The 18471-nt window shown below is 37.7% G+C and overlaps 1 long non-coding RNA gene and 1 pseudogene across 1 annotated transcript in view; one reads left to right on the top strand and one right to left on the bottom strand.

The window, feature by feature from the left end:
- Positions 1–10774: 10774 nt before the first annotated feature.
- LOC118600855 lies at positions 10775–10890 on the top strand (annotated as a pseudogene).
- Positions 10891–11303: 413 nt separating this feature from the next.
- LOC107501191 overlaps positions 11304–18471 on the bottom strand; it is a 57914-nt gene continuing 50746 nt past the window's right edge. Inside the window, exon 3 of the long non-coding RNA XR_001594702.2 lies at positions 11304–11413. This is a non-coding gene — a long non-coding RNA (uncharacterized LOC107501191). The remainder of the gene's footprint in view (positions 11414–18471) is intronic.

An 18471-nucleotide genomic window follows, 5' to 3' on the forward strand; every position in this document is an offset into this window, starting at 1 on the left:
TAGCAAGCAAGTGGCCTTGCCACTCCCTGGGCAAATAAATTGTAGCAGCGTTCAGACACATGACCCTGATGGTTTTACCTGTAGAGATACATTTCAGGAGTCCTTTTCTTTTCATATGCTAGCCTGAGAATACAAAAGTTTGCTTTGGAAAATGAGATAAAGCTCTCCTTCCCTCTCCTTAAAGCTCTGTTGAGAATGCTGTAAGGTCAGGGAATCAGCAAAACAGTGCCAGCTGCCTTACTTTCTCCACCTCATTCTATTTCCCAACTGGACATGGGATCTGTAGGTGAGTGAAAAAGGCAGTTGGCACTAGCACAGATGTTCCCTATATCCCCATAATCCCCAAAGGAGAACAGCCCTTGCAGGCATGGTCTTTACAGAAAAACTGTGTGCTTAGCCTCCGGGGTCAAACTCAAACATGAAAAATTAAGGGAGACTACAGCCCAGGCTGTGTAAGCCTTCATAAATATCCAAAGGCCAGAGAGTTTTTCTCATTTATAGGCTTCATGACCCTGCCAGCATAAGCGAACTCTTTCTCTCAAAAGGACTATTTTCCTCAGGACTGCTATCATCAAAAAGTATTTACTATACATTCATCTATATGTGATGCTGGGCACAATAGACTGAAAGGGCCATTTTCTGTTTGAAGTATATTTTGTGGCAACAACTCATTTACTATTCTTTGCTTCATTCAAATAAAAAGTGAGTCAATTTATGTCACCTACAGAACATAGGCCAGAGTCAGGAGCCTGCACAAAGAGACTTTACCAGGGCCAATAGAATTGGACTCTTAAAATAAATATGGCACATGGTGTTTTCCACTTACAGTTTCAAAGGGCTCACCCTCAACAATGGAATTGGCAATGCAAGGAAGCAGGCAGAAGTTTGTATTCACAGTTTTCCTTCACTTTCTTCATCCACTAACTACAAAAAAATTTTGTAATATTTGATACATACTAAAGAATGTATGTAGCAAATACATAAATTATGAAATATAATAAAATTAACATTATGAACCCACCAATGAACTTACTTTGTTCTTAGAGTTGAATCTGCCTGTGTGCTTTGCTCCACCCTTATCCTACATCTTTCCCTCCAGAGTTGAACGTAGCACTGAGTTTGGTGTTAACCACTGATTTGCTATATTAATTTAGCACATATATTTATAAATAAACAATATATTTACTCTCGCTTGGTTTCGAACTTTATAAAAGGGGGATCAAGTTGCATTTCCCTGCTTAGAAATGAAGTTAAACATCTTTTCTAAACACAGTTGCCATCCATGTTGCCTCTTCAGTTGGTATGTCTTTTCCCCCGTTCTCCTATTGGGTTGATTGCTTTGTAGGAATTTTTTTCTATATTCCAGAAATTAATCCTCTTTCAGTTATATGTCAGGCGAATGACATCTCCTTGTATTTTCATTTACTTTTTGGTGTCTTTCATAAACAGAAGTTCCTAATTTAATATAGTTGAATTTTCAAAAATTTAGGTTTGTGCTTCTCTAACTTGAATAACTTTTTCCTTACCCCAGGATGTAAATTGCCCTATACATTCCATGTAAAGTTTTGCCTCTCATATATATGCTTAAATCCAACTAGAATTGATTTTCTTTATGATGTGGAATAGAATTCAAGTTTAATATTTTCCTATATGGACAATTAAGTCTCTTAGCACCATCTACCTCCTTTCTCGGTCATTTGCAATGCCACCTGTCACGTAAAGTTCCATATGTGGATCTGTTTCAGAGATGTTTATTTTCTTTATTTAGTTTAATGTGTAACCATTGGATTATAACTCCATACATTAAATTGATTATAGTAGCTTGGTTACCTGGTAATATAAGCCCTTCCATTGTTTTCTTCTTGAGCAGTCTTTGTTTCCTTGGGACTTTGGTCTTCCATTTAAATTTTAGAATTATCTTATCAAGTTCCTCAAAAATTGGTATTGGGATTTTGATGAAAATTGTCCTGAATCTAGAATTCATTTTAGGAAAAAATGATAACTTTATAATACTGGGGCATTTGATACATGAAAATGGTTTATTTCTCAATTTATTTAGGCCTTCTTAGTGACTTTCAAATAAGTTTTATTGATATACAAACAATTTTTTTATACAGATCTTGCACAATAATTATTAGTATTCTAACGGAGTGTTCTAGGACTCCATTTATTTGTTACCATTGGCATCTCTGTTTGCTGCTGGTTTTAGAAATTTGATCCTTATTATTTTATTTTCCTATCTTACTACACTGGTAAGGACCTCCAGAGGTGAATGGAAGTGGTGGAAGCTGACATCCTTGTCTTATGCTGATTTTAAAGTGACTACCACTAACCCTTTACTGTTAAGAATTATGTCTGATGTTATAGTTTAGGTAAATACTATGTATCAGGCTAAGGCGTTTCCATGTATTCCTAATTCACAAAAATATATATATATATTTTCTATCACTTATGGGCATCTATTAAGATGACCATATTTTTGACTTCTAATCTAGTAGTAAAATGACATTTATGAATGTTATATTATTAAGCCACTCTTGCCCTTGAGTGGCAAGAGTTTTAAGTGTTTTAAGTGTTTCTTGTAAAGAATATTTACCTGGATTTTGTTTCTATAATATGATAATCTCTCTTTTAACTCATTATTTTAGTCCATTCACATTTCTTGTCACTATTGGTATTCATGGAATTCTACTATATATGCTGTTTTTATTAAGGCTCTCAAGAGAAACAGAACCAATATGATGTCTGAGACACAGTGTGATTTTAAGGAATTGGCTCATGTAATTATGAGAGCTGGCAAGTCTGAAATTCTTAGGACAGGCCAGGAAAGCTAAAAACTCAGGCAAGATCTCTGTGTTGCAGTCATCAGGCATAATTCCTACTTCCTCTGGAAATATTTTTCTCTTAAGGCCTTCAACTGATTGGAGACCTGTCCATGTTATCAAGAATAATCTGTTTTACTTACTGTCTACTAATTACAAATGTTAATCATATTTTAAAAATACACTCACAGCAACATTCAGACTGGTGTTTATTTAAAAATGGGGCATTATAGCCTAGTCAAGTTAACATGTAAAATTTAAAAGGACACATTTTATCTTTCTTTTTTTAAACTTTTTTGCTTTTTCTTGTCTTCCTTTGATCTTTTTAATTGAATTGATTTGATCTTTATGTTTCATGTATATTAGATCTTCTCATTCTATTCAGTCTTTTAATTTCTTTTTCCACATCTTTCATTTTCCTTTATGCTATGTTCTGGGTAATTTCTTTAGCTCTATCTTCCAATTCACAAATTCTCCAGTATGTCTAATTTCATCAATTTAACTAATATATTGAGTTTTTAACTTTGTAAATTATATTTTTTATTTCTCAAGTTCTATTTGGTGGTGGTCTAATCTCCCTGGAATTTTTTTGCTATTGCTCCTCATTCCAGTTTGTTGCTTGTTTGCTTGTTTATCATCCTTTTGTATTTCTTTACATCTTTCAAATATAGTTACTTCATATTCAGTATCTGATCATTCTAATATCTGAAGTATATGGGAAGGTCAAACGTTTGTTTTTATTGATTATCAATTATATAACATTTTACCTTCTGTGTTTTGTTAATTTTTTATTATGAGCTCATATTTTATAGGACTTAAACTGTAGAATTCCTAAAGACTAAAGAAAAGAGGTTTTATCCAGGAAAGATATATATCTGCTTCTGCTGACAGTCAGTAGGGGACTAGTCATTCAACAGTAATTGGGCCTATTACAAAAATCTTGGCTTAAATGCAATAGGCGCAGACTCGAGTCCCTTTTCTTGTCCTGATTTAGTCTTCCTGTCTCACTATGGAATTTCTCTCAGGAAAACACTGCTTTAGTGCTCACTTGATATTCAGCTCCCTTTTCTTTCACCACTCTCAGTGCCGCAGTACTGAAAACTACAGAAGGTGGGGTTCACAAACCTACGACATGAATATCACCCTCTAGATCTATAGCATGTGTGGTCTGTGGAACCATTCATGGAGGCCTTACTCACAGTTCTTACCTACCATTCCTTCTTTGAGACTTCAAAGTTTTGTGATAAATTCAGCAATTGAAAAATGTTTGTTATAATTTTTCCAGGACATAATTGTCACTAGAGCTTCTATTCTTTTATAATACCAAGAGCCAATCTCTGTCTCTTCATGTTCTTTCCTTTAATACTCTCTATAATGTGGCTCAGACTCCTTTGGGTTAATGACACATAAATTTCAATTGACACTAGTTTGTAAAACCAAATATTTATCTTCATTTTCCCTTAACTCTCTGCGTAAATTTGTTATATCTATTATACCCTCCTTAGCATCTATAATTCTATGTTATCCTGATATAGTAAATAAGATTTTAACATATTGGTTGACTAACATATTCCTCTGGTATTCACATTAGCTAGACATGGGACATTTCATCCCTTATCACAGCAAGACCAAGGACACTGTATATATACTCTTGGTTTTAGAGTTTCCAAAGCAAAATTTCAGGTGTAAGATAAATGCAATTGGAAGACTATGTGAATATGAAAGCTTTTTCTTACACTTTAATAAAGCCTCTGAATGGTGAAGTTGGAGAAAGAAGAGACAATAAAGAAAAGTTGGTAGAGCCCATAACAGGGGGACCAGGAAGGGCCCAAACCGGAAAGAGCAAGCAGATATGAGAAGAGTTAATATCCAAAGACTTTATTCCTACTCTTGAGCACCATAGTCTGTCAGTACTAAAGAGTATGTGTGAGCCCTATCTATTCCCCAAACTATCCAGTCCCTGACCTAGTGAGTAATGCACACCACCATCCATCTCACTGGCGTTCAGTGAGAACTTTCTATCATGGGCAGCCATCACTTTCCTTAGGATCATTCAGCAGGCAAGATACCTGATTCTGCCCCAATTATGGATTATTCAGAATTTAACTGCCCTACATTAAAAAAAAAAAAAATGCTTTCCTTTTTAGGAAACTCAAGAGCTACCAGAGAAAGATTTAAGATTAGGACAGTGATAGGAATGAGAGGGAAAAAATGATCATCGTTCTAGCACCCTATTCTGTCAGCACTTGGGGTTCTTTGATAGTCTAGAATTCTAGTTTACATTCTCTTCACATGCAGGGACAGTGTTGAACCACACATTCCTTTCACTGAATTCCTCATGTCTGACTATTCCTTCTGCTTTCTTTAACTGGATTTGCATCTTTCTCCCACCACTTAAATACTTATTCATGTAGAGATTATCTTTGTACTCTTTATCTCCATTGACTCTCTTTCAAATAACAAGACTATATTCATACTGCCATCTCTGGATGAATGTCACAAGTTCTGTAATATACATGTATTTAAAAAGTGCCACAGAAACACAGAAGGTGAGCTCAAGTTTGCCTTATATGACAATTCAGACACTTTTCCAGAGAGTAAGCGACAGATGATCCTGAGAGGCACCATCACTTGCAGAGATACAGCTTAGCGGGGGCACAAAAGAGACCACAAGTAATAGTAGCTGCTTGATAAAATGAGAGACCTCCTTATATGGATAATTGTTTGATGACTACATTTGATACACTGTGAATATTTTCTCATCCAATTTAGGAAAGCCCTTCCAAAGCCTTCATAAGTAGTTTTAACAAGATTATAACTGATTATTGGACTTTAGAGGCTTTCTGAAAACTGAGTTTAGAACTGGCTCCCTCCTTCAATGTAGTAATATAAAAACCTACTCATCCTGAGCTGATGCCTGCATAGTTTGGTGCCAGGCATATCAGACAAAGTGAGCTAATTCATTTATCTCAGTTTTATTCTCCCTTTGAATAGAAGTATAATGAACCATCTTCCAAGTCACAGTGTAAACCAAACTTTATTTTTTTAAAAAAGGAACTCTGTTGCAATTTTATAGTTTCAATAACTTTCTCAATATTTTCAGTACTTTGAGATAACAGAGAAAACGAAAAGGGCAAGTAGATTCTTGGGTCATTAAAGTCAGCACTAGAGTTTATTGAATGCCCCTGAGATGCATGTAATTGCCTCTGGTGATACACACCTTGTCATGTTTTGTTGCCAAAGCTATTAGTGACTCTTCACTGTTTCTTATCAGTCTCCCACTTGCTACAACAAAAGTGAACTTGTTGAAGCCCTGACATTTACAACACTATCATTAGTTGCTGAAGACAAGACAAGGTGCCTGGCCTCAAATTTTCAGAAAAGCCACATTTGCAAAACGAGTATAGAAAAAGGGAGGATTATTCACCAGGAGGCCTGCTCAATTAGCTTTTCATCTTTATTACTTTTAAGCCTCTTGTTTACAGGTTGGCTTTATGCTACCAACACCCTCTTTTATACATACTTATAGGTTTACATCTTCCCCCACCCCACCCGCCACACACTCACATATCACAAAGGGCTTAAAAGTGTCCAAAAGACTCTTCTATCTGACTGATATATTGTGAAAAGACATTAGGCATAAAATACTTCTGGATCGCATCACACATTTATTCATCTCAGAGAAGCTATGTAAAATATATTTTACATTATCAATTAATCCCACAGGCACTGAGCTGAGCCAGCTGCAAACCTAGCACCAGGACAGTGAGTTTTTTTTTTTAGGTCTGGGCTCCCAGAAACCATTCCTTGTGCACACTAATACACTAACACAGAAAAGCTGTAGTGTATCACATCAATGGCAATTTTCAGTGCTTCCACAAATCATGTTTTCTTTGCTGCCTGTCTTTGTCCCTTGAATGTGGTAGTTGCTGTTGATTATGTAATTGGACATTGTTTCATAAGACTAAGATTTGGAAGCTGTTTTTTTGTGCCTTCTTATGGGCTAAATTTCTTTGGTAGCCTCTTTTTATGACTGCAGGAAAAATGAGAACACCTTTTACTGCCTCCTTGCTGAGAAATGTGGCAAAAAAGCATAATACCATGATTGCAAAGTTCAGATGCTTAAATTAGTACACTATAGAAATTTAAAGTGTATCATAAAATTGCCTGAGGATGGACAAAATCTTAAGAGTGATGATTATGTAAATAAACTATGTAAGAAAAAACAAAATGTTGCAAGAAAATATAGACAAAATCATGCAGATTTGCATCAGCAAGGTGTTAAGAATGAAATAACATCATTTAAAATCAATGTCATTTATCTAATAGCATTTTAATAAACAAACTGAAGTCCTTCACTTTTTAAGTGTAATTACTGCTATGAAAGTTTTTTTAGCAGCTATTCATTGAGATAAGAGGTGGATTATTGATGCTTTAATAATTTATTTAAGTTATTAAAGACTTCTGCAATGTTTTCATTCCAAGTTTCTTTTAACAGGTCTTAGATGAGGATCTTGTTTAATATGTAGCATGGGCATTGAATACCAACTTAACATAAACTAGCAGAGTCTCACAGTACTAGAATTCTAGACAGAGATTTCATCAAGTGCAGGCATTTGCTACATGTATCTGTTAGAATACTTTCAGCTTCAAATAAAAGAATATCCACCTAAAGGTGGCTTTCACAGTAAGAATATTTATTTACTCATATGATAATATCTAAAGGTAGAGAGGTAGCAAGATTTGTTAACAAACTGTTTAAAATAAGATCAAAGTTGCACCTTTTCTCTTGTCCTCTAACTTCTCCCCTCTTGATCTCAAAGTAGCTGCTGCAGTTCCACACATCATCTCCTCACACAAAGCCACTCAAAAGCAAAAAGGGCAGTTTCTCCCTCCATCCCTTTCGATCTCTTTTTTATCAGGGAAGAAAACCTTTCTCAGAAGCCTCTTGCCAGACATACATTCCAATTCCATTGACCAAGATTAAGTCACATGCCCATGCCGTTTTTACCAGGGAGACTAAGAAAACAGTACTGGCCATTTCCAGATTCTCTATTGGGAGAAAAATGCTAGTATCAAGGAAGAAGTATGTGACAGAACCATATCCCTCCTGCTGCATACTTCTCATTCTCTATTTTGCTAAACACACACACACACACACACACACACACACACACACACACACTTTTGTTTATTTCACCTCCTGGCCATCCTATTCTTTTCATTTTGATGGTAATGGTAGGATGCTTAGGGGATAGCAGAAACAGCCTCAGACTTGGCAAACAAAATTCTGGGTCAAGAATCTGCCTTGCTCCTTATTAACCATGTAGATGGAGACAAAGCTCTTGAGCTCTGAGCTTCATCTATAAAGAAGAGATAATAATTCTTGTCTTATCTATTGTGGGGGCCAGATGAGGTAAGATGTGTAAGTGTTTTGTAAGCTGTCAAGCACTGTGCGTATTCAAGAAGCTGCTGAGACATCCTAGGATCCTCGTTTGCACTCAGAAACACCTACATCTTGAGTAGCCTTTTCTCATCCATGACATTGAGGTCATTTTGAAAAGTAAAGTTCTTAATGCAAATCAGAGATTTGCAAATATTGGCTGGAAAGAGACCAACGTGTTCATAAGCAAGGGCATTTGAGCAGCTTCACTTCAGAGTTGGAAATTTGGGTCACAATAGTCTCTTTCTTCTTGACTACAACACCCTTGACAGGTCACTACAGCTTAGTTGAATAGGAACTGCCTACATTGGAGTATATTACAGATTTAGAGAAGAGGCTACAGATAGTCAACTACTGGGACCTGAGCACCCTCTTTCCAGAGCTCTTCTCCACACAATCCTTCTCTGTGGTCCAAACAGCTCATTCAGAACACTCAGCCACTCTTCTAAAGTTCAAGTACTTATTATGGCCTGATAACTGGGCCTCTGTAGAGCAGGACTGGCCCTAAGATGGCTCTGTAATTGACCACTTACCTACTATATTCTTGAAGTGTGTATGTGTGTGTATGTGTACGCGCGTGTGTGCGAGCGCGTACACACACACACACACACACACTTTATACTAGAAAGACCAAGACATAGACCTTGCCCTCTGTACTCTAGTGGGGGAATTATACAAGAGTATTACTCAACTTTAGTTCAAGGCAAAATATAGCAAGCACCAAGAAGCATACAAAGTATTCAGACCTTTGGCATCAAAGTCAAAGCAAAAAGAGAATGAATCCATGCAGGAGCATCAAGAAAGACTTGAAATGGTCTTGGGAAAATATGTCATGTTTACAAGTAGAAATGCTGGAAGAAATAGCATAAACAAAGATTCGAGCTGTAGAAGTAGAATCATATCTGAGGAAGAGAAGCTAATGTAGAATATAGATACAGAAAACAGGTAGATTATGGGGAGGCTGGAGTCACAGGCAAATATTTTAGGTGTTGGGCTCTTGTTTTCATATACTCACTTTTTCAGGAAAGGCCATTTTCCCCTTTCTTACTCTTCCCGTCTTTTCAGAAACCTCGTGTCTAGTATTCCCATCCTGCTGCTCTTGCTCCTCACCAAAAGTGCCATTAGGGAAATATCTGATATAGATGACTTATGGTTTGGCAAGAATTTAAAGCAGACCGATACTTTATTTTAAACTTTGGCTCAATAATAGAGTAAAAGGCATTGTTTCCTATCAAAGGAATTTCAGGAACCAAGATAAAGAGATACCACATGCCTCAGCTGACCAAAAGCCAGTGGGACTAAATGAATATCTAAATTCCTGCCCCATTTATATGATTTATTTGTCCCATGAGCAGGTCATCTAACCTGTTTGCACTTCAATATCTTTGTCTATGGTAAGAAAATCCTATCTGTCAAACCAACATCAGAGATGTTGTAAACTTCCTAAAACAATCCACATAAAGATAAAATACCCTGGTTATAAGGATGTTCACTCCATTTCTGGAGTCCTTGGCTGCCCTTAGGTACCCTAGTGACACTCACCAAGGGGTTAATGACTCAGATAGGGTAGTGCTGGGAGCTTAGAAACCTTTAAGACATTCCTCCCCTAGCTTAACCCTCCTTTCCATTGAGGAATTCCCAAATGCATAGGACTCTGACCTGGGCTGACCCAATCTAGGCCACTGATACTGAAGTTCTTGAAAAGGGATTTGCATGGCCTATAACATACTTAGATCTTGTCCTCTCATAGGCTCTGAGTATGAAGCAAGTTGACTAAGCAGGCACCAAGAAGACCCAGATTCAGATCTTGACTTGCTTTCTTGTCCCAGCTCTACCCTTGTACACCCATGGGAACACAGATAACTATTCTATGTCTTTGCATATGATTTCTTCCATAAAGTTGAAAATGATACCACCAGCCCTACCTCACAAGCCTAAGATATATTTTACAAAAGTACACTATTATTATTGGTTGTGATTCCATCTGACAGAAGAGCCTTTGGGCACTCTTTGAAGCATCCTTTGGGGTCTAACTCAAATGCCATTTCCTTCATGATACTTCCTCAGATTTCCAGGCAGAATTCCTATCCATCCTGTGTATTCTCCAAGCAGTTCAATAGTTATTCTGACACACACAACATAATACTCTAATTGTATGTGTTTGTGTCTCTCGCTGAAGTCCTCGAAGTGCAGGTGTTCTACATTTTCACCTTTAAATCTCAAGGACCAAGCCCTGGCCCTGCACATTGTGTCTGCATAGGAAATATTTGGAAGAATGAAAGCATTCTTAGACAGTGGTTTTATTATGAACTTCCTTTTTGCCTGTAGGATGTCACAGGCTTAGAGAATGGACACATTTTAGAAATTTGGTAAAGGCTGCATGAATAGTGTCAGAAAGTAAATATAAGAATATGATGATAGGGACATGGTTCCATAGTGTAGCTGTTAGCACATCTGCTTTACACGCAGAAGGTCCTGGGTTCACACCCCAGTGGAGCCATGGTCCATGGTCTACGCCCATGCCACCCTGAACAAGCCTAATGTCTGATCTTGGAAACTAAGCAGGGTTGGTCCTGGTTAGTACTTAAATGGGAGACCACCTAGGAAGACCAGGTGCTGTAGGCATAAATAATAATAATAATAAATTTAAAAATTTTTTAAAAAGAATATTATGATAGGATGGGAATAGTCAAATATGTTGGCCATTTTATATTTAGTCTATGTCCTCAGGGCTCTAGGGCAAAGATGTCCTCATGCCTTCTTTTTCTTATATCTTAGAAATTGTGTCCCAAAGATATTTCCAATTGAAATGCCAGAATTAGAAATTAGGTCATATGGTCATATTGATAGGTCCACTGTAGAAAAAGTGCCAATAAATTACTCAATGGCATCACACATTTGCTTGCTCAGGCTCCATTTAATACACATATTCTACCCACAGATTCCAAGAAACATAAACAAGATACTTTCATTGTAAAGCAGAGGAATGTGAAACAGCTAAACCAAATTTTGCTAAAGATTTTTTCCCCTTACCTCGGTGTGATCTCAAGATGGAACACAATCCAGCAGTTGAAAATGGAACGATTTAAGAGTGTTTGATTCCAAAGCATGAAACGCAAAAGTGTAGTCTGAAGACTGCTGAACTGGCCTGGCAATGAGAAGGAAGTATTGTTGAGATTTAGCTGAACTGGGCATAGTCCCAGTAATATTAACATCACTTGCTCCATTGCTTTTCATTATAGCAAGAACACATCATAATGGTTTGTAATCATATTGCACAATATTGTGTCTAAAGACATGGTTTACAGAGGAGGAGATAGTCACTGGTATGTTTCTCTATGTGATGAAGTGCTTCTAACCAAAAACTACCAGGGCACACAGAATGTTCAAAAGGATTCTGAATGTTATAGAGAGTTCAAACCAATTGGATATCTGTGCCTCCAGTTGGGGTGCCATTTTTTTAATAACGAAATGTCTGCTGAGAGGAACGTGTGCTGTTTGAAATCAGAAAGACATGCCTTTAAGCTTCTGCTCAAAAAATCAGATTTCTTTTTATCATGTTCAATTGCTATATTTCAAGAAATGATTTATGGAATCACTACAGACAAGGAAGGCTTCCATTATTGAGCACTTACACTATGCTAACTTGTTATATATTTAATCTGCTCAATGACCTTATGATAAGACCCTATTATTATGTCCATTTATTTTTTAATGAGAAAAACTGAGGCTTAAAGTAGTTATATAATAGCCTCAATATCACCCAACTAGTAAACAGCAAAACTAATTTTCTAACTCACATCCAACTAACTCCAAAGCTCACAATTCCCATTTTAAGAATGAAGACATCAAAGCTGAAAGACATTAGTAACTACATCACAGATGGTTACATTGCAGAGCTGAAATATAAAACCAAGGCTAAGCTCTTTTCCTGTTATATGACCACGCTGCCTTGCATTTACCTGTCTTTCTTAAGACCCTTTGAGCACTTAGTAGGTGTCAGAGATCCTCCTCGTGCTATACATGCTTTAACTCACTAAACCCCACATACCCATGATCAGTATACCTAAAGGTCCCACTTTACAGATAAAAACATGGAGGCACAGATAACTGAGGAATTGTTTCCCATATTCTAGTATGGAACACAAATAGACAAGCCTTCCAATTCAGTGTGTTAAGTGCTGGGCCTGAGGGAATGCAGGATGAGGTGAGCTCTTAACCCAGCCTAGAGGTTAGGAAAGGCTTCCCAGAGATCAAAGAATAAGTTAGAATTAGCCAGTGAGTAGGTGAGACAAGAGTATTTGACACAGAAGGGATAGCTGGTGTGAAAGGGAGGACAAGCATCTTCGTTCAGGTCCTAGAAAAATTCATTGTGCCTGAAGAGTAGGGAGGGCAAAGATGAAACCAGAGAGGTGGATACAAAAGCCTTTTATGTCATATGACCCATTTCCAGGGCCTCAAATGATCAGAACCAGAGACTTTTCAAAGCATGAACATAATTTAGACTGTAGCAAATCAAAGGTAGGAAAGTATGGTTAATGTCACATTTCTCCACAATACTGCTTCTTAAAGTTTGGCTTATTTTTCCTCCCTTCAACTCAGATTAATTCAGGAAAGGGATCTTCTTTTACCTTCAGCTACTATGATGATAGGTACTTGGGGAAAGTACAATTCTTATCTCCCAGATATCATCCACATTAAGCTCTTCACAAAAATCTAGGCCCATCAACCACATCTGTGCAAGCATGCAAAGTGGCACACAGCTACACTCACCCTAATTCCTTCCCAGCCCCCACCACTAAGAAAAGGGGCTCAAAAAGATGTCCAATTACTGTAATTACTGTTTATTGCTCATGCAATGAGTCACCTGGCTCTCTTCCCCCCCAAAAAGGTCCAATAAAATCTTATTACAAACCATATGTATTTTATATCTAAGAACACAAAGTGACTAACAAAAGCATAGTCATTAAAAGCTCAGAGTAAAAAATGGCACGTTTTGATCTTTATAATCTAAGTAGTATAAGGCATTTGAAAATTAGCACTGAGTATTAATGATCACATGTAAATCAACATAGTGTAAAGGATTAAACCAACCTTCCCAAATTCAATTGTGTCCCCAGCCCTGGCCTTCCCAATTACTTATGTTCTCAATTTCCTTATTTTTGATTTGCTACTATGTACATCATGTTTATGACTTTTAAAAGTCTCTGGTTCTGATCATCTGAAGTGGATTTCAGACCCTGGCAATGAGCCATATGACCTAAGATGCCTTCAGATCTTACATCCTGGCTTCATCTTTTGTCCTCTCTAGGCTTCAGTCACATAATCTTTACTTGATTATCCTTGAGAATGTCTAGGTGAACTTTTCACTTCCCTAGGCACAGTAGTCAGTTTTAAAAATAGTTTAGACTCTGGTTTTTGACCCCAAATAAGGACTAAAGAGTGAGGAAATAGGAAAGATAAGAGATATTTAGAACCCCATCCCTTAAAGGGGCATCTCAAACCTTTCATCTCTGGTGACTTCATTCTAAGAATGCACTCCTTCCTCATCTCCCAAATTCGCAACCCTTTGGGTGGGGTCAGGTTATATGAAAGAGTAAATGAAAGAAGATAGCTGATTTCCTCAAAAGGGGCCTGGTGCTTTCATAAATGAAACTTTAAAATCTTTTAACTGAGTAAGTCCAAAATGTAAATGGAGGCAAAATTGAGCTTTAAAAAATAAATATTTCTAAGTCCTTGCCCATTTCTTTGATTCCTCAAAGCTATCACTCAGTAGAATCAAGTCAGTAAGTCAAGCATTTTTCAGAGCTCTCCACCCTAACCCCCTCATTCTCCTATTTTTATCCAGCAGGTACTGGTTGCTCACTATGCCTCCAGTGACTGACTCTCTGCCACAGAAAGACCTTGACCAACTTCTATTAATCTATTCTTGAGGCTGATATGGAAACCAGCCCCGAAGTTAAAGTGTGCAGAAACCCCTGACACCTCTAACCGAGTGGACCTTCTTCCTCCACCACTCACTCATCCTCTAGAAGGAGATGTTAGAAGTTAGTAACTAGAGGGAAAAACAATTAAGAGGTTTGCAAACTGAGTCAGAGACTTTTTCTTTGGTGCTTTACCTTCATTCCCAGGTGACTGGCCAGCCTCCCATCCCAACACAATCATCCAAGTTCCTTGCATTTGCATTTTCTCAGCCCCAAATTTGCTAAGAATTATTTATTCTTCACTTCCTTAAATAAGATTTGAAAATAGTTGCCTTCAAAAGGCTGCCCCCGCCCCATGACTGAATAATGCCTATGACCATGGTCTCCTAAGGATTTTACTTCAAACTGTTCTAAGAATGGCATAAGTGGGACTACTTCATAGTAAATAACTGCCTTTGGAAAGCATAACACATATGCTCTATTACTTTCTAAGCACTTGAGCAAGATCTTTAGAGGCCCACAGCTACTTTAAGCCTCAAATGTCTACCTTCTCCTTGGTAGGTATCTCTGAAAATTAAAAACAAAACAAAACAAAAAACAGTGCTTCTTTCGGTCTAAGAATGTTTTGTTTTGTTTTGTTTTAAACCACAAAGACAGCCTCAGCTGCAGTTCATACCATCTGCTTCTGTGAACACTTCAAAAATGGCTGAAAAATGGCTGAGGCAGACAAAATTCTTCAGAATCTAGCCGCTCCTCCCACCACCACCACCACCCCCCCCCCGCCCCCACCACGTCCTTCCCGAATCTTGGAGGGGAGAGTCGGGGAGCGGGATTCCTTTCTCCTATTATAATCTCGAGACAATTGAACGCTGCCAGTGGAATTCTTGCTAGAGAGTCCCAGAGTTTGACCTCAGGCTGTTACAGAAACAATGTTTTCCATGAGGAGCTCTTGGTTAAGAAATTTCCTCTCACCCTCAGAGTCCAACAAAGTGTGGTTTATAAACCCTCAAATAGTCTAGGCTGGGCCATCCAATCTGGCAAGAACTATAATTTTCAAGTAGCTCTGCATGCTCTATGCTCGGTTTTCATTTTATAGTTGGGGGGAAAGTGGTCAATAAAATAAAAAAATTATGCTTGGGTGAGAAGATGTTGAAAGTCCCTTCAGAGCATCTAGACAAGCTGTAGGGAAGGGCTGGCTTTGAGGCAGACAAAAGATGTGTGTGAGGGAGTTCTCTTTGTAAGGGGGAGGAGGAAGATATGCCTGCTTTTCAATAAAGAACTTCAAAATAGGCTCCTGGTTATTTTCTTGTTTACTCCCCCTCTGTAATTTTCTCCTGATATGCTGAATTGCTGACTGAAAATGACTGCACCATCCCTAAGGAATAACCAAGGAAGTTATCTAATGCTGGGCTGTTTTCAGAAGCAGCTGGGAAGGGAGGGAGGAAGGGAGAAAGGGAGAGAAGGAAGGAGGGAGAGAAGAAAAAGAAAAACCATACTACAAGCACCTGGATATGGATATACACCTATAAATAACATTTTCTGGTTCTGATCCTACAGACCAAAATCATTTGCTAAATTTCTGTTCACTAAAGAGCCATGTATTAAATTATAAAAATATGAGGGCAGCCACCTACTCACAAGGCTTTTCATTAAGAAGCATCCTATAAGCATACAATGTAATATCCTGATGAATCTGCAGTAAATAAATAATGTGTACTATTTCCAGAAGTAATCACTGGATCTCTTCCTTTCTGGTTTAGTGTGTGGTGAAACTGAGTATCCATCATTTTCTTCCATGTGCCTGGCCAACTACAACTCAGGCACCATTACCTTCTGTTTAAACACTTTTACCTTTCTTTTGAAATATGTGGTAGGTAATACTGTCATCTACTTCAAATTTATTTTCACAGGTTGCCAGTGCACTGAGCCCTCAGTGCTTACCTGCTAGAGTTGCATCACAATGCTGTAGTCAAATGCAATGCATCAGTGTGTGCAACTAGGCTTCTCAGGTGCTTACTATGTTATCAATGAGGGTAGCTAACTCAGCTAGGTTATCCTGTCTGTCTCTCAGCCGCAAGGTCCTTTGGCTTTGAACTCACTCAGGACCAAAGTTTAACAGTTGCTTTTTTTCCCCATTCTGGTTTCACTACCAGTGGATCTCCCAGAGAAACTTATTCCTGGAAAATTCCATCTTAGTTCATACCTTATTCTTTTTTGCAAGGGATGCTGTTTTCCCAGAAAGTGTCCACACAGGCAAAAGGTAGGGCAAGGTGCACTTTACTGGGCCAATTTTATGTCAGGAAAGAAAAAAAATTTCCTTTTCCTCTTACCTAACAAAATAGATATATATCGAATTAAAAGGAGAAATGAGGAGAATATTGGGCTGATCTTGTCTTAGCTTTTGTGTCTTTTCATACTTTAGGAACACTTAAAAAAAAAAAAACCTTAAGAAAAAAGATTGATCAGTAATGATAACGGTAACCCATTCATCCAAGAAAGGTAAATAATCTGAAAATGATCTAGAAGGTCCTATTCAAATAGCCTTTGTTTCATTAACCCAGTAAGATGGCAGCCATTCCTTTTTGCCTCTCTTCCCTGATAAAGCTGGATAGGCTTTACAATGCCAAAAGTCATTTTGTCAAAGCAGCCTAGAATGATTTTTTTCTTTCTTTGTGACTTATGTGGGCTGTTCAGCCCTAGGGTCTTTTAATCTGATACAACTCATTTAAAGTAGCTGAGAATGTTCTATAACCCAATCTAAATGCCTCTGGGAACAGAAAGGAGCTGTCATAATTACAAACTGTATAGTGAATACCAAAAATTGCCATGCAGCATTTGCACAGTATGTGCTAGCTGGGATAAGAAATGTGTAGGCTAAGTTTCCACAGCCAAGGTGAATGATCAAATGCACACGTTCCAGATACTCTGTAGGGCAAAAAGTGGTATCAGAGCCTTTCAGACCTAGTAAGTGTTACAGGAGGCCCTCAGCAAGGCCTTATAAGTTGCATAATTGCAGTTAAATCCAAATGTTCTCATCCACCAATCTTCTGGCAAGAAACAGCTTTGCAAATTCAAAGAAGTTAAAGTAAGTTAATATGACCAGAGAGCAGTGGGGAAAAAAAGGAAAAGGAGTGAAATGAGATTGCAGAATTAGGATGGACGAGGCAATGTAAGGCCTTTACAGTCAGAATGTGGTGTTCTGATCTAAGAAAATAGAAGAAGCTACTGAAAGATTTTAAGCAGCAGAATGACTGTGATCCCATTTATATTATTCAAAGATCAAGGGCAAGACCTGAAGCAAAGAGGCCAGTATGAAAATATTGTCACGAACTATGAGAATTTTGGCTTTGACCCTCTGGGAATGTTCAGCCTGCTCCCATGTAACTCTCCATTCCTGGACTACAATCTTGAACTGTTTCTCCTCATTCTAGCTGTGCATAATCTACTATTCCTAGGTCTTTTGGGAGCTCAAACATTACTGTGGCCCTCACTCAAAAGAAAAGGCCAATCTAAGAAGAGATCAAAGCAACTACATGTCATGTTTGGAAAGTATTATCTTATTTTCCACTATTTATTTTTCTGCTACAAGAAGGTTTTAAAGGGTCAGTCATTTGTCACTTTCGAGTCCCTCTCCACACCATCAATACTGGGGTTCAGAAACCAACATGGAACCAGGAATTAGAAGAACAAATATCAGGTTTTATTTCAGATATTACCCAGACTGTAGAGGTGACATAAACTTAAATGGAATATAGGGTAGACAGTATCAAAATTGATAATGAAAAAAGTAATAAACCAACTTTTGACAAAGTAAAGTAGAGTGTTTCTGATTCAGGCACTATGTCAAAGGATAGAAATTTAAACCAAGAGATAAATCTTTAGAGCAGAATAACCAAATGTCATGAACTTCACCACACTTACAAGAGATAATTCTAAGTACAAGCTCTATCACAAATATTACTGACTCCTCCCATATACCAGGAGGCGCTTTTTTCCTTTATCAATACTGTTTTCTGAATCTTCTGGGTTAAGTAAAAATATATATTTATTACAATTCCAGGTTTATGAGAGGGAAATTTAGTGGAAATCTTTTTCCATGGTCAGGAAACTGAATAGTGGTAAAATCAGAGTAAGAACACAAAAGATTTTAACTAGTAAATATTGATAAAAGTCCACAGTGAAAATCGCCAAATTGTGTGGATGGCATTTTACTGTTTGTATATCCCCTCAGTGTGCTAGGGGAGAGGTAAGGGGCTAACTAATATGTTGCGTGCATGTGTGT

The sequence above is a fragment of the Rousettus aegyptiacus genome, unplaced genomic scaffold (assembly GCF_014176215.1).
Source record: "Rousettus aegyptiacus isolate mRouAeg1 unplaced genomic scaffold, mRouAeg1.p scaffold_m13_p_3, whole genome shotgun sequence".
Taxonomy (NCBI): domain Eukaryota; kingdom Metazoa; phylum Chordata; class Mammalia; order Chiroptera; family Pteropodidae; genus Rousettus; species Rousettus aegyptiacus.